Source organism: Peromyscus maniculatus, chromosome 7, assembly GCF_049852395.1.
Source record: "Peromyscus maniculatus bairdii isolate BWxNUB_F1_BW_parent chromosome 7, HU_Pman_BW_mat_3.1, whole genome shotgun sequence".
NCBI lineage: Eukaryota > Metazoa > Chordata > Mammalia > Rodentia > Cricetidae > Peromyscus > Peromyscus maniculatus.
In genome coordinates, this window is record NC_134858.1 from 103,001,183 (window position 1) to 103,022,744 (window position 21,562).

The window sequence follows — 21,562 nt, forward strand, 5'->3', positions numbered from 1 at the left end:
CACTACATGTTTTTAAAAGCTAAAATAAGAGTTTGTGACTGTTTTCACCATAAAATATGATTGTTTGACTAGATGTGTATGTAATTATGTATCTAATTTAATATCAGATTTAAATATCCTGCAATGTATACATATGAAGAAATGTTTCATGGTACACTGTAGGCATCTATAATCTTTATGTTTTTGTTGAAATGAGTTTAAATTAAAAGAAAATAAAAGATTTACATAATATGAAGTATAATAAAATTTGAATAATCTGAGAGAAAAAAGAAAGGGATGGGATTGTTTTGCCAGTATGCATTCGTGCTCAGAGTTTGTCTACCAAACAGGAGGAAACAGGAGGGGCACATCCATCACTGTTCATTCCCACCGTCGCCACAAAAGCAACTTCACCAAGCATAAGTGGTCTCTGGTCTAGCCACAGGTCAGACCCTCACAGAGAGCTTGAAAATCTCCAGTCTAGTATTTCCAGAATCATGCCAGGTAGAGAGTGCTCACCCTCCCAAAGGAGAATGAGTGGAAGGGCGGGGCTTTGGGGAGGTGGCTTTACCACTGGACTGTGAACTCTGGCTGACATCAGCCTATTTATAGTTGAATAAAATTGCTCTTTTTGTCAAAGCTGTTCTCATCCCCAGAGGAAGATGCTTGAGTTTTTATTTGAGGAGTTGATAATGTGGATGGTAAATAGAAAAAAAGGTTGAAAACATCTGCCCTTTCCATATGGCTGATCAAGACTATTCCTATTACCCTCTCAACCAATCCCAGGCTAGATGAGCAAGGGTCTTGTGTCTGACTAGTAGAGATTGATTACACTTTCAAGTAACACCAGGCAGTAAAACACTGTGTGACTTTCTTTAAGAAACCAAATCCTGAGGTCCAAGAATATCAAAGAGGTCATAACGACAAAAACTGCTAAGCCATTTTTTCCTACAAACAAGTAGTGAGTCATAAATACTTCAATAGAGAGCTCTTGCAGCTTTCTAGAGACAATAACCCAATTTCATCTCTACCCAATGAGGTGGTAAGGAATGTTGGACAGACTCATTTTGATTTTTTTTAATTTATTTTTTTATTTTTAAAATTTATCAACAACACAGTTTATTACATAATTATGCCACGAGAGAATTAAACTCATATTTTTATCCTAAAGGACATCAAAGCAAAGAAATAATAGGATAGTTTTAGACTGAAAACCTTTACTTCATATTGTGAAGATAATACTAGAGAAAATTTGAAAATACAAGTTAAAAATATGAAAGTCATGATCTCCTTTTTCAGACTTACCAAGACTGCTTATATCTCTTCAAACTTATAAGACACCTAACATGGGCAAGGCTTTACATTCAGTCCCCAGTACTATGAATGGATGGAGGGATGGATGGATGGACAGATGGATGAATGAATGAATGAACCAGGAGTACTAATGTTGAAAAGTTGAGCCTTATTTCTAACTTTGTTACCGTTTTGCAGCCATCACAGTGAAGAACTATCCAGACCAAGAATTATCAGTGGATACCAAATTAAGAGAAAGGGACAGATCAGTTTTGTTGGTGATTAGGATATTTATTTATCTGGTCTTAAAGTGTCTCCGAATTGATTACTTATTATTCGTAACTCAAAATAATAAAAGTAAATGATCTGTGAGAGGTAGATGACCATCATAGTTCACCAAATATGACACACTGAAGACAGAATATCACTTTTGTCCACTTGGGAATACCTAAGTTAAATCTAGTCACTAAGAAATATAGTACCTGAAAGGAAAAGGAATGTGTCCTTCAAAAATTCCAATTGTCAAAAAGCATAAAAGTTTATGTCTTTTAGAATAACAGACTATCACAGATGTTGAAAGAGATGAAAGAGATAAAACTATAAATTTCACTCAATGTGGCAAGCAATTACAAAATAAAACCAGCCAGAGAGGAAATGAGAATTGATTATTATAAGGAACTAATATAAATACTAGAAAAATTAATTATCTGCTACAGACTTTCTATAATCATCTTATGGTTTCTTTTTCTGTTGCTGTGACAAAATGCCAGGCTTTTGCTCATAGTTCTAGGTTACAGCCCATCATGGCAGGGAAGTCATAGCAGCAGAAGCATAAGAGAACTGGTCACATTACATCTGCAGTCAAGAGAAAAGAGTAATTACTGCATCCATGCTAGTTCTCAGCTTGCCTTCTCCATTTTCCACAGTCAAAGATCCCACAATGGGTCTTCCCACATCAATTAAAGTACTCAAGACAATCCCTCACAGACATTCTGAAAGGTTAACCTTAATCTGAATAGGTGTACCCAGATGTTTGTTTCCTAGGGGTTGACTTGACAATACATGACAATGAAAGTCACGCAGATTACACCAAGTGTAAGTGGATTAGAATTACTTATAAAAATAGAGTTATTGTGAGATTAGATAAGAAGCTAGTTACATGTCATCGATGACAGATCTCTTAAAACCATAAAGGATTGAAGTCTTTTGAATAGGAAAAAAAAGTATGCCCACACAATCTTAATAAAAAGAAAGCTATATAACACCATCTATATCAGACAAAATGGACCTCAAAGCAAAAACTACTATTAGGGGCAAAGAGAAGCAGTGAATGATAAAAAGAAAGCTGTCATGAAATGGTATGCACTTATAATTTAACTTCAAAACACATGAAGTGTGTATATAGAGTCACAGAAGAAAAGCATACATCCATGAGAACAGTAAGAATTTTAACATTTCTATCACATTGGTTAAACTAACGGAGGACTCAGAAGCCAATAAAAGAATTAATGAATGCAATTAACAGGTTGGATGGAGATTTATTGTACAGCTACATCCTTGCAGCACCACACTCCCTCTGTACTCTCCCAGGAATTAATTAGAATTGGATTCTGTTCTGGGAGATACATTCCAGGACTACCCCAGGATGAGATTATCATCTCTCCCTTCATTGTCCCAGTGACAATAAGAGCAGCTAGAATTTATTGAACCAGGCCAATAGATAATTAACTGGTGCTCAGTTAAATCTTCAAACACTTCTCTGCATTTGTGTTTTCCAATATGGTACACGGTCTGCCTTGACCAGCTGGGTTTCCAGTCTTTTCCTTGTCTGCCAACTCGCATGTTTCCTACGCTGATTCTGTAAGCATTGTAAGATCCATTAGGATCTGTGCGTGTGTGCATGTGTGTGTCCTATTCTCCTGCCTTGGTCTTGAGGCAAAATGAACCTATGTTATCCAGGGGACCTTATATGCAATCCTGTGTCTCCTGATACCGGGAAGGCAGAGAGAACTGATAGATGAAAAGACAACATGGCATGGAAGGAAGATTGGAAGCTGGAAGAAGTAAGGGATAGATTCTTCCCTCCTCAGAGAATTTCAGAGAAAGCACCCTTCTGTCCACACCTTGCTTGGGCCTTCTGTGCCCCTGGAACTGAGAGGACAAGTTTTTGTTATTTCAGCCACCAAGTGTGTAATTTGTTATTGCAGCCCTAGAAAACAAGCCCAGGGAGGTGGGAGGTTCTCACCTTTCTTTCCCCCCAGTGCCTGCTCAATGGGTCAAAAGGTTGGAGGAGCGTGGTGAGCAGCCTCCTGGGAGTCCTGACACAGAAAGACAAGCATCTATGTGGAGCAGGAAGGCTGATGGCAGCCACTCTGCCACCCTTTGCACAGAAAGCAGCAAGTTCCATGGTGTCAGGTGAATTCAGAACTTCAGCTACAAAGCAGCATCTCCTTAGATGGGGTGGGATTACCCTTGGAGTCTTGGAGGTTCTCAGGGACCATCTTTGGCTAACAATCTTTCCTGAAATGTCATGGCCTACTGCAAACTTCCTCAGGCAAACATCACAGCCTGGGGCTGAAGGAAAGAGAGGCCAGGGAATTTGACTCTGGAAGAAGTGTTTGTTTTGGGGAGCGGAGAGCTGGAAGCTCCAGGGGCTAAAGCATTTTCAGAAGCCATTTTCTGAGATGATCTGAGGTCCCCCACATCCTGTGCTGTCCAACAGGCAGCCAGGAATCCAAGCTTTCAAGTGAACAAACAGGTCTCCGCTCTCTGAGACCTGCCTTCTCCCCACAGCAGTGTGAGTGGAAAGGAAACAACAGAACCAAACTACAACTTCTTCCAGAGTGTGGGAGCCATGCTTAGCACTTAAACCAACAGTTCTTCACATTTTAAAAGTTTTAATAGAAACTGTTGCAGAGTATTTGTTTACATTGTTAAGATGTATCTTTGCCAAGACACCTTCTGATTGGTTTAATAAAGAGCTGAATGGCCAGTAGCTAGGCAGGAAGAGGTTAGATGGGACTTCTGGAGACAGAGAGGACTCTGGGAACAAGAAAGACAGAGTCATCAGACAGACACCATGGAGAGGAAATGGGAGGTGCAAGATGGATGAGAGGTAATGCTATGTAACAGGACACAGATTAAAAAGTAAGGGTTAATTTAAGTTATAAGAGCTAGATGATACAAGCCTAAGCTAAAGGCCAAGATTTTATAATTGATAATAAGTCTCTGGGTCATTATTTGTGGGCTGGCAGTCCAAAGAGAGTCAGTCCAACAAGAAAGCTTGCTATATATGGTACACAACATGAGGCATGTATTTCCACATAGAGTCTGAGACATCTTCAAAAACAAACAAATGAAAACTAACAGGGCTTCCTAGTAACCCAGTGCTTGTGGTTTACAGAGGCACAGCTGTTACACAACAGAGCACTTGAGCAGCCACTGTGCTGGGTAAAAACAGCCAGCACTAGTGCACCATTCACTAATCACCAAGCAGAGCCATGTGATGGTAGCCTAGCAGTTTAAGATTTGGCTCACACAGTCAGAGGAGGCTGCAGAAGCACAGAAAGTCAGACCCAGACCAAGAAAACCTCCGAGCAGATAGATATAATATGCTTTAAAATGTGCTTAGATGCTGAAGAAAGAAAAGAAAATGGGTATAAACAACCATAGGAAAAAAATAGTTTAAAAATAATAAAGCCTTTAAAGAAAGAGTAAAGTAATATGTTTTTAAAAAGGATGGGAAACACACAGGGCATCTGGATCCTGCATCGTGTTTTGTTGACTTTGAAGTTTTTGAATGCTGATGAGCAAACAGTAGCTGCTGAGAGACACTGTATTATGGAAGGGACTGCTGAATTAAACCAGCCTATATACTTTAGTAATGTTGGCTTCTAATGGAAGTTTGGAAATGTGTTGTGAGAGAGGTTTCCACAGGAAACAAAAATTTATGGTTCACTTCAAAATTAATGAAGATCATATATGATTGAGGGAGACTGTACTGGCTGGTTTTGTGTGTCAACCTGACACAAGTTAGAGTTATCAGAGGAAGGAGCCTCAGTTAAGGAAATGCCTTGATGAGATCCAGCTGTAAGGTATTTTCTCAATTAGTGATCAATAGTGGAGGGCCCAGCCTAAGGTGGGTGAAGCCACCCCTGGGCTGCTGGTCCTGGGTTCTATAAGAAGGTGGGCTGAGCAAGCCAGGGGAAACAAGCCAGTAAGCAGCTCCCCTCCATGGCCTCTGCATCAGCTCCTGCTTCTGGAATCCTACCCTGTTTGAGTTCCTGTTCTGACTTCCTTCAGTGATGAACAGCAATGCTGAAGTGTAAGCCAGATAAACCCTTTCCTCCCCAACTTGCCATTTGGTCATGGTGTTTCATCTGAGCAATAGAAAACCTAACTAAGACAGAGACCTGAAAATCTTGATTACAGATATGAAAAAAGAAACCAAGAAATACTACAAAGACAGGTGACATATATGCTGATCCCTCTACTATGAGAACAGCTCTGAGACTGGATGAGACATGATAAGTATCATTAGCTACAGTGTCCTCATGACTTATTACTACATGTCATCCTTTCATACGGCATGATAGAGATTTGGTTATACAGTCCAGACTTAGAAAGTTGACAGATGACTTTTACCTTCTCCAACATAGAACAAAAAAATCATCTTTAACTGACTTGTGCATGCTGCACATTCTATACTTGTGTTAATACAGATATACATGTTACCCCTAAAAGTTTGTATGTTTTCAGAACAAAAGAACCAGACACCAACGAAGACAAGTAGCCCAGGTGATCCACCCTCTCAGAATGCCTCTATTGCAGTTTCCTCAAAATTCAGCATCCAGAACAACTTCAGTGCTGCTAGCTGAAATGGTCCAGCCTCACAGACTATCCAGCCAGGACTTCAAATAAGCTCTATACTTTTCCATCACACAGAAACTAAACAACAACAACAACAAAAACATAATACAACAATTATTTTTTGGTTAAGTCTCTTAGGGACTTAACCATTATCCTAATTTTCTTAGGGTCCTCTAAAGATGCCCTTGTCCCCAGACGACAGGAAGCAGTATATAGAGCATGATGTCCACATTCCTAAGAAGTAGAGTGGGTGGTTTTTTGGTCACTCAGTGGGTTATGGATGTTCATCATCATTTAGGAAGGTTGGTTACAAGTTGTTATTGGTAATGGTCAGGAAAAAACTGAACAAAGAATATTAAAATCACAGATCTCTTTCTGAAGGGAAAGGGGGGGATATAGTATAGAAATGAAGGGGTAAAAGGTAGATTGTTGAGTCTACTTTTAAATAGCCACAAGTCTCATATATTTTACATTGGTATGGATTTTTGATACAAATTTAAGGTTAGTTTTGTTTTAGCATACTGTACAAATGTTTCTACTCTTGTTTAAGGTATTGTACCTATGCAGCTCTTTTAAAAATTAATGTAAAGTTTTAGTCCTTGAAAGCTATTTAGGGTAATAAAGAAATACAAGTTAGTAGTTAGTCATCTACAACAATCAAACTTATAGTCATATTAGGTATGTTTTCAAGGTCAAATACATGTATTTTCAATAGACAGATGATCTTCAAACATTTCAAAGTCCTACAGAATATGGCATTTAAAAAAATTTTAATAGCATAAGGCTTTCATGACAGTGAGACACATCTGCTCCTGGCAGCACCAATTTACTTCAAAATGGGAACATGAACATTGAAGAACCTCCATACAGGGTTTGCTTTCTTTGTGGTAAAGTTGGCCATGGGGCAAAGAAACTGCCCTTGTCTTGGCTGTTGACAGAATGCTGTCTAAATTGGACAAGCAGGGCACAAAAGAAGGCAATTGCCAAACTTTGCCAAGATGAGGGAAGACAGTCCTTCAAAATTGCGGCTTGACAGAAAAGTCTGTCAGATATTCTAGGCCTGTAGGCTAAAGATGGATGCCCCGACATTGCAGAGGAACTTTGGGTGACTGTCTAGGCAGCTAAGTATCTCTGTTGTTTCTATAGTTTTGGAAGTTGTTTGCTCTTACTTCCTCTTTACTTGGGTAATATTATATCTTTCTTTTGTCTCTAGTGGAGTTGAAAATGAGATAGTTATAGCTACAGTTTTCCTTGTTACCAAATTTTTAAAAAAGTTCACAAAAAAGGTAAAGAGTATATAAGATTGAGAGACATAAAAGTTTAATTTGTTTACCCTAGAATATGTTTTAAGGTCAAAAATAAAGTTTTAGGGTGGTAATACAAGTTATGAAAGAAAATGGTTTAGTTATAAAACTTTAAATTCATCAAGATAAGACAGATAATAGAGTATTTTCCCCAAATATGCCAAATGCAAATGTACTGGACATTGTGAATGTAATTCTTACTTGATAATTGTTTTTATTGTATATAGTTTTACTATGTTAGAGTTAAAACCTTTCCTTTTTATTTAGACAAAAAGGGGGAAATGTTGCAGAATACTTGTTTACCTTGTAAAGATGTATCTTTGTAGCCGGGCGGTGGTGGCGCACGCCTTTAATCCCAGCACTCGGGAGGCAGAGCCAGGCGGATCGCTGTGAGTTCGAGGCCAGCCTGGGCTACCAAGTGAGTTCCAGGAAAGGCGCAAAGCTACACAGAGAAACCCTGTCTCGAAAAACCAAAAAAAAAAAGATGTATCTTTGCCAAGGCACTTTCTGATTGGTTTAATAAAGATCTGAGTAGCCATCAGCTAAGCAGGAAGATGTTAGAAAGGACTGCTGGAGATAGAGAGGACTCTGGGAATAAGAAAGACTGCCATCAGACAGGCATGGAGAGGAAATGGGAGGTGCAAAATGGAAGAGAGGTAATGCCATGTTACAGAACATGGATTTAAAAATATGGGTTAATTTAAGGTATAAGAGCTAGTTGAGACAAGCCTAAGCTAAAGGCCAAGCTTTCCTAATTAATTATAATTCTCTGGGTCACTTTTTGGCTGGTGGTTCAAAGATGGTCCAACAAGAAAACTTACTACAAAAAAAACCTCCTGTTTTAACTCATAAAATTTAAAAATAATCTCAGCCAAGAAAAGTGACATTGGAAAAGATCAGAAAAAGAGCCATTAAAAGGTGTTTGGAGGGGTCACTGGCTCTCTGCCCTCTTTCCAACATAGCCACACTGAATAAATTTCCTTTTCCTGCTGTTTAGATTTTATTAAAAAGAGTCATTACTCCTATTTTGAAAACATATGAAAATTCATTTTTGACTGTTGTTAAAGTTCACTTAGCTAAATTTTAATATGAAAACGTACACAACCTGAATCTAACATCACCGTGAAATGAGCCCTATAGGGAGGGATGTGTGTTTCTTACAGAGAAGCTATTGTTTAAACTCATCCCCAGGCCTCTAATTTGGTGATAGTGTTTCCTGGTGTGGCCAGCATTTAAACATTTTTCCACTGCCCCCAAGCTGTCATCTCCACCCATTCATCAGTCATATCATTCACTTAACAATCAAATTCACGTTGGATTTATTGGTATGTTTGCCTTTTTTTAACCCCATTGATAACTTCTTATCCATCACTTTCTTCAGTGAAGTAGTGTGAGCCTTGCTAATGTCATCTCAGTTGACTCTGGATTTGAATGGAGCTGGAGGCCTCCCTCCTCTTCACCCTTTTAATAGCCATTCTTCATAATTAAAACATATAAGAACATTACAGGGGCTAGAAAGTTGGTTCAGTGGTTAAGAACACTTGATGTTCTTGCAGAGGACCAGAGTTGGTAAGTTCACAAAACAGCTCACGGCTCTCTGCAACTCAAGTTCCAGGGGGATCCAATGCCTTCTTTGGGCTTCTGCAAGGAATAACACACACAGTGCACATATGTACATGCAGGAAAATATTCACATACATAAAAAGTAAACCTTATAATATATAATGATAATAGAAAGCATAAAATAAGACTGTAATAGAAAGGGGCAAATTACACAGTAATTACTTCAATGTATCTATCTACTGTTAAGCTTCAGACTTCCTTTTAGAAAGCTAGAGTCAGTGAAGGCCGTGGCTCTTAGCCATCCCTCCCAAGAGCCACCCACTCTAAAAAGACCCATCTTTATGGCTGCCTATTGCTTCAAGTGGTTTTTGTTTTTCATCAGGTTGATTCTCGCTTATGTTTAGATATCCTTGTGTGCCAGGGGTCCAGCCTAGGCTCGGGTTCAGGTCCTGAGATGGGGAAGAGGTGTCAGCTAAAGGAAAACTTCTGACCCCCAAGTGAATTGCACCCAAGAGGCCCCAAAATAGCTTGAGCCATCTTTATTTATATACTTAAACAGAGTTTTTCTTGCCAGGGTTACATGAATAGCCTTATTATTGGCTCCTATTTTTATCTTTAAGAAATACATATTTTAAGGAATACATCGTTATCATTATGAAAGCCCTCATTGTTCCCCTTCATGCTTCCCCAATACACCTTCCTACCTGCTACATAACCTTATTCTAGACATCAAGTTCAGCAGTTTTGCAGGCTGAACTAAATATTGAGCCAGATTCATGCTGCTCTCAGAGCATTTATGTCAGCTGGCAGATACTTGCTGTTACAAAATTAAAAAATAAGGACAACAATATTCAAACCCAGACAATTCTTTCAAGTCTGTAAGATACGTTTTTATACAGTTCCCCTTTCTACAAGAGGGTCCCATGTCTCAATCTCTCTGTAAAAGGCAGACTTTGGTAAGGCACTCTTTTCCCATCTCAATATACCATACTTCTTCCACCAATATAAGCTCCTGTGTATGACAAAGATGGATCTTTCCATACCATATTTTACATTGTGTTTTTCCCTATTGCAGCATAACAGATACTACCATTGATTCTATATGCTTGGTGTCTAGGGAACTTATTCTCAACAGTTGGCACCATGTGCATTCCTGAGCCTTTTTTCTTATTCTGTGTATGCATACCTTACTCTCTTTTCCAAAGCTGTGAGGCATGGTTAATGTTCCAAGTGTTGTTTTCTCATATGTACCTAACTGTCTCTATTGAGTCAGAAAAGTTCCCAGGACTGGGAGTTGTAGTTAGTAATTCCAGATAAGAGATTTGAGAAGCATTTAGCCCCCCATTGAATCTTAAGGGAAAATATTTGAGAAAGAGCAGAACTTCCAGGGAAAATTACTGCTGTTGCATGTGTGACTGACAAAGTAAAACTAAAAACCACCCCCAAGAATCAACAATATAATGAAAGAGAAAAGAGCCGGGCGGTGGTGGTGCACGCCTTTAATCCCAGCACCTGGGAGGCAGAGCCAGGTGGATCTCTGTGAGTTTGAGGCCAGCCTGGGCTACCAAGTGAGTTCCAGGAAAGGCGCAAAGCTACACAGAGAAACACAGAGAAACCCTGTCTCAAAAAATAAAAAAAAAGAAAAAAGAAAGAAAGAAAGAAAGAGAAAAGAGACTGCAAGCTACATGAATTTTGCAAATTCCTACGCTGTCCCATGAACTACTACTGGTCCTTGCCAAACGAGAATATGTTTCCACGGGTGCCTTTCCTTGAGGAAACCCATTGGACAGGTAGCCATATACTGATCCAAGACTAGCTGTCCCAACACTTGTGGACAAAATGTCTCTTCATATCGATTCCAGGAGAGAGCTGATATTAGGCCCACTGTTATCCTAAAAGGCACACAGCAGCTGTGCTCTAAGGGAGTAAGGCTACACCTAGAGCTGGCTGCAAACTTGGCAGCAGCATCCTCATGGTGTTGGTTTATATTTGTGAAAGATGGGAGAGTATGGGAGGGGGTGTCATGAAGACTCAAGTTCCATGCAAACAACACCCAAAGGCCTATCACATGAAAGGTGAAGCCTGAGTTGCAACACAGAATACAGGATGTTGGAGATGTCAGAGCCATAGGACATCCATCCACTGAGGAAAATCACAGCCAAGTTCACTGGCCCAAGAGAATATATGCATTACAGAAATCAGTTAGAGGGGTTGAGGCTGGCAAGTGCTTTGGGACTCAGGTGACTCTAGCAGGAGTCTCTCAGAAAGAGAGAGAATGAGAATTAAAGATGAAAAGGGAGGCATTACAACAGACACCAAGCAAATTCAAAGAACATGAGGACTGAAGGGCTATCTAGTGACCCTAAGTACAAATAGGCTTCGTTGAGACTCATGAAAGTGTGTGTGTGTGTGTGTGTGTGTGTGTGTGTGTGTGTGTGTGTGTGTGAGAGAGAGAGAGAGAGAGAGAGAGAGAGAGAGAACTTCAAAACTCAATTTGTTTAGGGAGTAGAGTGGACTCTGGCATTTATTCCAATATGACCTAATTCCCAGGGTGTAACTTTGAGTAAACTACATGTCCTACATGTCTTTAGCTTTATTTTTTGAGATATTTTTGTTAATAACCCAGGTTAATATCAAAACTTGTGATCCTCCCGACTTAACATCTTGAGTAGTTTACATCTCTGAAATATAGATAATACTCTTCCCTTTAGAAAATTACTATATGAATTAAAGTGTAAAGTACCTGACTATACAATGGGATATGCATTTAATAATATAGTAACCATTCCTTTAGCGAAATATCTCATTGCCTACTCTGCCTTACACAATGACACACATAAAATAACTATGTAGGTGGAAGTTTTCCTTGTTCTGCAACTGCTCAGCCCCAAATAAATACACAGAGGCTTAATATTAATTACAAGCTATTTGGTCTATGGCTCAGGCTTCTTGCTAGCTAGCTCTTTAATCTTAAATGAGCCTATTCCTATTATTCAACATTTTGCCACATGGCCATAACGTTACCAGTCTGCTGGCATGTTGCTCCTTGGGCAGCAGGCTGGCATCTGCTCTGACTCTGCCCTTCTTCATCCTGTATCTTTGCTTGGATTTCCCACCTGGCTATAACCTGTCTTGCCATAGGCCAAAGCAGCTTCTTTATTAGCCAATGGTAGCAACACATATTCATAGCATACAGAAAGACTATCCCACAGCAGAACTATCTATCAAATGCTTAAGCATCAAAAACTGGGAATTATATACATTGTTCTATTTAATTTCCATGGGAGCCTATAAGGTGGTCATTTATGCCTCTGTTTTACTTTACTTGTGTGTGTGTATATGTATACATGCTTTACTTGTGTGTGTATTTGTGTGTATGTATGTGTATACATGCATATGGAAGCAAGAATAACTTACTTTTGGAGACAGGGTTTCTAACTGTAGCTGGACCCCACCAATTCAAGCAGACTGGCTGGCCAGCAGGCCCCAGGGACCCACCTGTCCCTGCCTCCCCAGTACCAAGATTACAGGCATGCCCCACTGCATTTCAGGTTCATGTGATGGCTGGGGATCAAACTCAGGTCCTTATGCTTCACAGCAAGCCCTCTATCAACTCATCCATCTCCCCAGCTCCCAGGTCTTCATTTTTAAAGTAAGAAAATGAAAACCCCAAGTTTAAATAATTTACCAAAGGCTACACATTGAACAAGCAGTGTTGGGTCGCCGTGTGTCCCAATGGCAAAGGCTTAGCCATGTTTCTGTTCTCTTTCCACAAAACTGAAGAAAGCTCAGCTGCAGAAATGACTCTCCTCCCTGTCCCCAGTGCAGGAGGCCAGAGGTTGAGACAAATGACGGTGCTAGATCAGAGACTGGGCGGCCTCTGCTTTGGGCCCACCCTCCCTGCACTGGCAGGGCCAGGGTTGAAGACTCAGAGGATCTGAGCTTCCTCCTCCCCAGTCCTACAATGAATCCTGTTGGAGGGAGAGCCCTGTCCCATCCTAGTCACCTGTAAGGATGTGCGTGTGCGTGCGTGTGTGTGTGTGTGTGTGTGTGTGTGTGTGTATGTGTGCATGTGTGCATGTGTGCATGTGTGTGGTATAACTGTGTCCTTCAGGCATCATATGACTGTCACCATCATCAGGCAGAGCAACTGCAGTGACCTCCAAGAGATCTTGTCTGGTAGTCATGGCAACAAAACAAACAAAACTCCAGAGCAGGTACTGGATTTGTGGTTTGGAAGTTGTTAGCATTCCCTCCTGGAGAAGGGGAGGGGTCCTCTACCCTTTCCTGAGAGTCTACTCACCATTCCCTCCTGCTCTAGCTGTACAAAATCTTAGAAATGTGAAGTATAAAGGTGAAATTTATATTGAGGAAAGGTCTTTTCAGTGGTCACCCACGCTCCTGTAAGTAACCACAATAAACTCATTAATTTACTGGGTGGAGTCCAAAGATCTTTGTTTGGTCTGTTTCCTCTATATTAGGGATAGGTAGATGTTTGCTTTCATCCTCCCGGAAAGTTGTGTGTGTGTGTGTGTGTGTGTGTGTGTGTGTGTGTGTGTGTGTTATGGTATGTGTTTTATAGGTATATGTGCAAGTAGTGTGAGTGTGTATGTGTATAGTGTGTGAGTGTATGTGCAGTGTGTATGTGTAGTATAAATGTTGTGTACATGTGTATAGTGTGTGAGTGTGTGTGCAGTATGTGTGTGCAGTGTGTGTAGTATAAGCATGTGTGTGTGGTGCGAGTATGTGTGAGAGTGTGTAGTGTATAAGTGTATAGTATATATGAGTGTGAGTAGTGTAAGTGCATACATAGTGTGAGTGTGTGTGTAGTGTGAGTATGTGTGTGCGTATAGTGTATGTATGTGTGTGTAGTGTGAGTGTGTATGTATGTGTAGTGTGGGTGTGTATGTGCATGTAGTGTGTGTATGTGTGTGTAGTGTGAGTGAGTGTGTAGTGTGAGTGTGTATGTGTGTGTGTATGTAGTGAGTGAGTGTGTATGTGTGTAGTGTGTATGTGTGTGTGTGTGTGTGTGGTGTGGGTGAGTGTGTATGTGTGTGATGGAGTAGAAGACAGGGAGAGGACTGTCCAGGTAGGCACTGGACCATCTCCTTCCCTTCCTCTGAAGCCCCAACTCCCCTTGTTCCCTAAGACTAGGCAAGCCCAGCAAGGGTTCCTGAGGTTGGGGGAGTCATACACATGAATGGCTCTGCGAGGAACTAACCTTTTCCTTCCTCCAGCTGCAGTAAAAATAAATCTGCCAGCATCAATTCTTAATGAGATTAGACCCTGCATGCTAATGAAAAGCTCAGCTAAGAAGCCACCCAGAGGGAAGCTAACTGTCAACCAGTGAGATGAGACCCCACCACCCAAAGGCCTTGTCAGCTGGCAGAGGAGTGTGTGGAGACAGGAGCCTGACCAAGACAGGGCCATCTCCCCGACTCTCCCACCACCCTGTTGATGAGAGAAAAGCATCTGTGAGGCCCCTCTCCAGTTTCTCACACTGAACACTAGCCTGACCCACCTTCTAATTTTGTTCTCTGAGTGGAAAGTGGCAGCGTTGGGTAACTGGAGGTGAGGCAATCAGGAGTTCCAAACAAGACCCCTCAGCAGTTGCTTGCCCGATTTGGTGTGCGCGTGCATGCCTGTGTGTGATTTTGAGACAAGATCTCATTGTGTAGCCCTGTCTGTCCTGAAACTTACTTTGTAGACCAGTGACTATAAGAGATCTGCCTGGCTCTACCTCCAGAGTGCTGGGATTAAAGGTGTGTGCCACCATTGTCCAGCTGAGAGAGGTCTTCACCAGCCTCTGTTTTCCCCCAGTCCCGGGTTCATTGGAGATTTCCCTAGAAGGAAGATCAGAACCGAATGTGTCTAGAGCAGGGTGGGTACTTAGCCGATGAGCACTACCATGTGCTGCTGTACACAGCTCCCCACCCTTCCTGTCCACTCCCGCTCCTAACTAAACCAGGGAAGGGTCCAGGAGATTCAGCATGGACACAGAGTGTGAGAGCCCACAGATACTTCCTAGTGAGAGCTGAGCTTGTTTTACACAGCAGGGCTGCATTGGGGAATGGCTTGACCATGTGCACGGTCACCAGGTGCCTGGGATGGTCTGCACTTGGCTGTGCTGGGGCGAGGTCTTTTGCTCCACCCCTTGGCATTCTTTAAAAGCCCTTTAGTAGAGACAGAAGTGGCCGGTGGGTTTTGACCCAGGCCCTCCGGAGGCTATCCTGTGTTTCTATCTGTCACTCTCCTCTCTATTTCTATCTACACAGTCCTCATTTCTCCCTGCTCAAGAGTACCTTGGGGGAAAGTGGAGGCAGGTCCCCCTCAACAGAGGACACTTTAAGCCTCCATTTCCCAAAGCCATCAGCGCACCTTTCAGAAAGAAAGGGTCAGAGTGAGGGGTCAGAGTCAACTACCCATCCCATCCCACAAGATCTGACATCCAGGAAGACGGCATGAGACGCTTACAGACTGATTTATTCAACCCGCTCTCGAAGTGCCGAGATGAGATGAGTGGAGACGAGGTAAATGTGGTCTCCCAGGTTGGCTAGACATAGAGAGTTGAAATAAATGATGAGTGAGGTCACTGCTTATCATTATCGCGAACCTGGTAAATGATGAGTTGAAATTCTAAGTCTTATTTTTCTTAAATGTGTTTCTTTAAGTAGCAAGTTTAAAGCTCATCAATCCATTAACTAAAAGTATTGCTGTCCCAAACACGGCAATTTCCTAAATACCAAATCAATGATTTCCAGCATAAATGAGGCAATCAGGGTGACGAAAATAGAAAGCTTCCAGCGAAATTCTCTTCTTAGGGACAAGGACAGCTTCCCCCAGCGAAAATGGGACTCAAAACAAGCTGCGAATAAGCTGGAAACGATTGCCTCTCTCTGAAACACATGGCTCTCTCTGCTGTTTCCCATGAGGTGGGAACGTGTGCAGCTGGGGTGCAGGGGGAATGCCTGCGAACTCGAGAGACCTGGAGCCACGGTTCCTCCCATGGTGCAGTGTGCAATTTGTCCTTTCACACTTAGGCTGGGTTGGCAACATGTTGATCTCATAGCGACTATAAAATTGCTCCAAAATGGCCATAGACCTGCCCTGTTCTTTTAAATAACCAGTCTTCAAATGTCTTTATGTATGTGTGTGTATACATGTATGTGTGTGTGCGTGTGTATGTATGTGTATGCATGCCTGTGTGCAGGCACAGCAGGACCACTCCAGCACTCTTCACCTATATTCCTTTGAAACAGGGTCTCACACTGAACTCGGAGCTAAGCTAGTAGGCAGCAAGCCCCTGTGATTCTCTGCTCCCCACAGTTCAGGGGTTACAACCACACGTGTGCCACACCCTATTTTTCCACATGGGTGCTGGGGATTCAAAGTGAGGCCCTTATGTTTACAGAGCTAGTGCTCTCAGCCACCGAGCCCCTCCCTCTCTGCTCTTTAAATAGAAGCACTTCTGGCAGTGGTTCTCAACCTGTGGGTCGCGACCCTGATGGTAAACCTCTTCCCCAAAATATTTACATTATGATTCACAGCAGTAGCAAAATGACAGTTGTGAAGTAGCAATGAAAATTTCATGGTTGGCAGTCACCACATGAGGAACTCTATTAAAGGGTGGGAGCCTTAGGAAGGTTGAGAACTCTGTCAGCTGTAAACTTCACTCTAGAAACTGCCCCAGCTGCCCCAACGCTCTGTGAAGCCACCCTCACTTGAGTCTGGAAAGTTCGACATTTTCTCCATGGTTTCTTCTATCCATCCCCAAATACTTCTTCAGTCTCCAAGTGTTTGTGCTTCTAACTGGGGTTTCTTTGAATGTTGGTTTCTAATTTTGCTCTGCTGTGATCTGATAAGATACGAGGAATTAGGCCCATCCTTCCCCATCTCTTAAGGTCTGCTTTGAGCCATGTAATTCATTTTCGAGAGAACCCCACAGGCTGCTGGAAAGAATGTCTATTCTGTGTCTGTTGGACAGAATGTTACAGGTTAAGTCACTTGATGATGGTGTAGTTTAACCCTGAGGTTGCTTTGTTGGGGAACTAGCTACAGACGAGAGGGGAGCCTTCGAGTCCCTCACGGTAATGGCTTTCTCGGTTGTCAACTTGACTTCATTTGGGATCAACAAAAACACAAGAAGCTAGGCACACCTGTGAGGGACTTTCTTGATTGGATCAGTTGAGGTGAAAGACCCACCCTAAATCTAGGCCACCCACATAAAAGAACAAGGTCAAGAAGAAAGCTTTTGCATTGTGGCTGCTTGCCCTGACTCTCGTTGGCAAGTCCATTTCTCCTGTTACTGAGATTGACACTCCTTCCCTGGTGGTAGAACTTATGGCTTCAGGATTCCAGGATAGACTGAAGACCACTCCCTAGGAATCCTCCAGGACTCCAGCATCAGACTGAGAATACTGAGACATCCAGTCTCGTGATCTAAACAACTACTGGATTCATGGCCTTTCCATCAGGACACAGCATTATTGGACTACTTGAACAACAGCCATAACCCACTCTAATAAATAATATATATTTATATATTGTATATCATATACAATAATATATATACAGTTATATATATATTATATATATATTATATATATTATATATATATATATATATATAATTCCACCAGTTCTGTTCCTTTCTCTGACTAATATGCTCACTTTTATTTTATCACAACCTATCTGAATCCCCGTTAGTGTTTATTTATGAAATTAGGAACCTATAGTTTTACTGGTTATAACAGACTTGCAGAGAAAAGTCATACAACAGTTACTTCAAACTGTATCTCCCCAAATTCCTAGTTAACTGTGTACCCAGTCCACGGCCAAGCACACTTCATGACCAGACAGAACTCCCAGCCAGGGACAACAGAACTCACATTGAGCAGCTAGCTGCCAGTGTGCCTGGGGAATGTGGAAAAGGCACCTACAGCCTTTGCTACCATGGGCTGAGGAACTAACTCCCAGCTCAATAGCTCTGTGTATTTCCTTCAGAGAAAGAGACATGCTCACTCTCCTGTGGCCTTTCTAGGTGTCTAAAGCTATTTCCCCTTGATCATATTCTAAAGCCACAGGGTTCCATTACAACCTTAGATTTAGCATTATGATTTGGAAATATATTAAAGCGTTTCATGAGTCTAGGCCCAGTAATGTTTAGTCATAAAGGAAACTAGACGTCTGCAAATTTTTATTAAGATTGTATAACATCTCAATTACAAGCAATATGAGGTTGGCTGGGACTCCTGCTTGCTTTGACGGCGCTACTTCTCCATGCATTTAACGTGCTCCCCCTGGCTCTAGTTAGCACACAGGTACAGTGTTCTGCAGAGCAGAGGAAGAGAAAAGGCAAATGATGGAAATCAGGAACGTTCTTGATATAAGACACCCCACATGCAAATGAGGGAGGGGCTCATACTCCTGAGAATGGAGTGCTTGAATGGAGACTGCAATGGAATACAGCCTTGGGATCCCAGTGAGCCAGGACAAATTACAACCACAACCACGGATAGTTTAACAACCAGTGTGTCAGGATTGCTTAAGCCCAGTGTGCCGAGTTCATGAACCTCTTGGGACTAGTGACACAGCCCTGGGAATACAGAGGCAGGAAGCAGCAAAGCAAAGAAGAATCTAGATTCTGCAACCAGGTTGCTTTGGTCCAGGATCCTGCCTCTGAGATGTGCTAGCTGGATGACATTGGGAGGACTGCCACCAGCGATGTATGGCAGCTGGCTTGTGTGGCTCCTGAGAGCCAATTCTATGTGCAAAAATATTCGGCTGCTATCTTGTTCTCAGCCACAGTGCCAAGAAAACCAACTGAGATCTGGACTCTGGACTTCCTCCACACCACCCTCACCTCACCTGCACCCCCTCAAAGCTGCTCATTAAGCACCTACCAGCATGCCACTGTTCTCCACTAACATGTGTGGTGCACAGAGTAAGAATATAAATACAGACTCATAATTTTCAAATATTTGAATATGTGTTACATAAAGTCATGCCATCATAGTGTCACGTAGGGTGTTTCTGTTCTTCATAATGTGATGCGCAATCCTAATTAGTCTTAACAATAAAAACCCAGAGTCAGATATAGAGGGTGAAAGCTGAAAGATCAGAGAAGCAGAGCAACAGCCACTAGAGACTTCTTACCTCTAAAAAATTTCAGACAAAATGGGAGCAATCCTGTCTCTATGAATCCTCAGACTGAATGGGGACCAAGATCTTGTCTCTACCTGCCTTATATTCCTGTCACCACCTCCTGAGTGCTGGAATTAAAGGCATGCACCACCACTGCCCGGCTCTGTTTCTCCTTTAGACTGGTTCAATCTCCTGTAGCCCAGGGTGGCCTTGAACTCTTGATCTTCCTGCTTCTTCCTCCCAAGTGCTGGGATTAAAGGTGTGTGCCTGCCTGGCTTCTGTGGTTAACTAGTGGCTAGCTCTGCCCTCTGATCTCCAGACAAGCTTTATTTGTCAGAACACAAACAAAATATCACACAACAATAATGTCCTGGAATGCCACACTCAGACTTAGAGTTCTAATGCTCTTCAGAGCTTCATCCTAGGTGGCAGTGGCAGATGCCACTGCCTCACTCTATTTTCTCTTCCCATAGCACCCCAGCTCCATCCCTTTCCATAGGGATTCCTAGTCTGCACAGTACAGGTACTTCAAACCACACAACTGAGGATAGGAACTGCTGGTCCATGCTCCCAGCACACAGAAACAGTCACGCTGGAGGAGGTCCACCATGTAGAGCTGATCCTAGAGAGGATGCCTGCACCAGACCTGGACGCGGTGTGGGGCTTAGGGGAGAAGAGTCCCGGCTCGCTGGCTGTGGTATCAAAGGGAAATCAGAAAGACAGAGCCTTCAATCACTCGAGCGAGCAGCCTGGCTCCATCAATTCCTCAGCCTCTAGAGGACAGGTCAAGAGGAACACAGAGTGGGGCTCAGAGTTGAGGGAGCCTCTCACCCTTGTCTCACCCTGACTGGCCTCCAGCCAGTTTCTTAACCCCCTATACCTCAGTTGTCTTTTTCCCCAGTAAAATGAAAACAAAAATAACACTTACATCTTAGGATCAGCAAGAGAATTAAGTATTTAATGTGATATGTGTTCAGGAAGATCAGTTGCCTGTGGGAGCATTATAAGGATTGTTATGCAAATTAAGGAGGCAGTGGGCGATGAGAGTATGGGATGGGTGGGGTCTCTAATAGCCTACAGTCTAACTCCTGATCTCCCTCATTAACTAACACACAATCCCTCCTCTGAGACTCGGTTTCCTTCTCAATAAACATGACAATTAATCTTTAGGCTTCCCTTTTAAGTTTATCACAATGTGGTGGTTTGAATGAGAAATGTCCCGCATAAGCTCGTGTGTTTGCACACTTGGTCCCCAGTGGGTGGTGCTGTTTGGGGAGACTATGTGACCTGTAGAAGTACAGTGCACACTTAGCAAAGGAAGTATGCCTTTATACTTTAGGAGTTCATAGCCTAGCTCTGTTCTCTATCACGCTCACACTCTTGCTCTCTGCTTCCTGTATGTGGATAAAGATGTGATCAGCTAGCTTCCTTCGCCTACTGCTATGCCATGACTTTCCTGACATTATGTTTTCCAGATTCATGGAACAGAAATTCAAACTTTTTATTCTACCACTTGCCTTTGGTCATACTACTAGTTCATCACATTCTTTTATATCAATTTATTCTCAAAAGAACTTACTCTACGGGACCAGCACCCACCTCTTCCCCATCTGACCTCACTTCTTAAAGGCCCATCATCTCTCACACTGCTGCCCTACAGACAAAATTCTAACACTTGAACCTGGAGACACACCACGTACCAACCACACCACTGGGTGGCTGATGGCAAAGGGGGGGAATTAGACTCCGTGGCCCTCACTCTTTGCCTGCCTTGAGCCTCTACCAAATGCAAGTCCTGTTGGCCTGCTCTCTTACAGTACCAAACTCTGAATAAGCAACTTCTATTTGTTTTCATTACTGTGACCTTCATTTATCCCCACAAATCTGAGTGTCTCCCCCTATAAAAGGACACCAGAAGTAAGCCTTCGGAGATATGACAGTTTGAGCTAATGCAGAAGCAAGGCAGCAGGTGAGGAGTAGAGACTGAAAGGAAGATGTAGGAGTAGCTGATGGATCCAATGAAGGAGCTACAAGAAGAAAGAACACCAAGGTTGGGGCCTTGGACAGCTGGGTGAACGATGACACCACTTTCTGGGATCGCAAAGGCCACTTCAATTTGCTTAAAATGTTATGAGATTAGAACTAACAGCTTTGTTTGAAGGTCACTGACTGTAAGATGGGGCCTAAAGTCACAGCACAGGATGAGCTCACAGTGAGAGAACACCTTTCATTCATTAATATGGATTGAGCACCTACTGTGTGCCAGGTTATGTTATGTTTTTTTATGTGTTCTGTGGAAGAAAACAGATATTTCCCCACCATTCAGGAGCATGCTGCCTCAGTTCACAATATTGTGGTATAAGAAAAAGTAGTAAGAGCTACGATCTGGTAGAGGATCCTGAGCTGAGGCCT